The following is a 1,891-nucleotide window of genomic DNA, read 5'->3' as shown; positions in this document are numbered from 1 at the left end:
GGTTCCTTTATTTTTGAGTGAGCACAGCACAGATTTAAATTCATTCTTGAGTGCACACCACAAACAAAATTACATGTGAGTAATGAGAGAAGGAATAGGACATTTGAATGAGGATCATCATAGTTTCTCTGTCACCTCTAAAATGCAGCCCCCAGTTTCGGGGAATGCGTCAGTCAGTTACTAACCAGGAACAATACTGAATTCTTCTGAAAAAAACCCTAACTACCCCAAATCTATTCTGTGCTAGAGAGGAAATATTCTTATTCATGCCATCGGACCTTTAATAAAAAAAAGGCCATACTGAGTGGAGAATTCAGATTGAGCTCTTTGACAATATCACCCGTATCATAAGGAGCAGCAAATACCTATGGGGAATCCCAGCTCGCATTTCTTAAAAGAGAGGGAAACTCTGTAAATATCCCCCACGGAGGTTCTCCCACATCCTTCCAATGGTGGGCAGGAATGAGGAGGAACAGGTTGGACCCCAGCCTTCCTCACGGAAATGGCTGTAGTTCCATCTCCAGACTAAGCAGATTCTATGATTTCTGCACAGATGACAAAGGTCTCACCATTTTGCATTACCACCCATTACACTCTCTGCCCCCATCTTTTCAGTGTCAAGGATTATTTTCCAGGGCTATGGAAAATAATCCATGGGGTCGCAGGAAAGAAGGAATGATGAGTCAAGGCAGCAAACCCAACTCCACCTCAGCCCACATCACACATGCTTCCACATGAAGCAGCTGAGATGCTCACACAGAGAACTCTGTCGCTGCATGAAGCCTCTGGGGCAGGTTCTGTGGGCTTTGTAACTAACTTTCCTCAAACTATACACTACTTCTGTGCCTATGTGGGTTTGATATACAGATTTATTGAAACAGATTCTGTTCTTTCATTACCCTGTATTTACTTTGATGCCTTGGTCTTTTCTGTTAGTATTAATAGTATTCTTAAGGGCAGTTTAGGTTGGACATTAGGAAAAACTTCCAAACTGTCCAAGTGGTCAAGCATTGGAATAAATTGCCTAGGGAGGTGGTGGAATCTCCGTCATTGGAGATTTGAAAGAATAGAGTAGACAAACACCTGTCAGGGATGGTTTAGGTCGGAGTGGACAAACTATGGACCATGGGGCAATCTGGCCCAGGAGCCATTTTAAGCCAGTCTGTGAGTGGCACCAGCAGCTCAGCCCCGCTCCAGCACTCTGGCTGGGGCATTGGCCCAACGTCACACCACATGGCTCAGCCTTGCTCCAGCGGGGACACTGGGTCAGGCCTGCACCACGCAGTTCTGTCCCACTCTGGCCGAAGCACTGGGTCGGTTGATGCACCACATGGCTCTCAGAAGCCGGTATGGCCCCACTGCGGCTCCTACGTGCTCCAATGGGAGTACAGTGATGGTGCCTGCAGAGGGGCAGAATGCAGAGCTGCCTGGATGCGCCTCTGCATAGGAGCCAAAGTAGGGACATGCCACTGCTTCCGGGAGCCGCGTGAGGTAAGCGCTGCTCGGAGCCTGCACCACCTGAGCCTCTCGTCATGCCCCGATCCCGTGCCCCAGCACTGATCCCCCTCCTGCCCTCTGAACCCCTTGATCCTAGCCCAGAGCACCCTCCTACACCCCAAACCTCTCATCCCCATTCCACTCCAGAGTCTGTACTCTCAGCCAGAACCTGCACCCCTTCCTGCACCCCTGTCCCAGCCCTGATCACCCTCCCAGCCTCCAAAACCCTTGCTCCCAGCCCAGAACACCCTCCTATATCACAAACTCCTCATCCCCAGCCCCATCCCAGTGCCCACACCCCAACACCAATTTTCTGAGCATTCATGGCCCATCATACAATTTCTGTTCCCTGATGTGGCCCTTCCTAGTCTAGGTATACTTCATCCTGTCAATG

The sequence above is a fragment of the Gopherus flavomarginatus genome, chromosome 3 (assembly GCF_025201925.1).
Source record: "Gopherus flavomarginatus isolate rGopFla2 chromosome 3, rGopFla2.mat.asm, whole genome shotgun sequence".
Lineage (NCBI taxonomy): Eukaryota > Metazoa > Chordata > Testudines > Testudinidae > Gopherus > Gopherus flavomarginatus.
Note: the sequence above shows the minus strand (reverse complement) of the source record.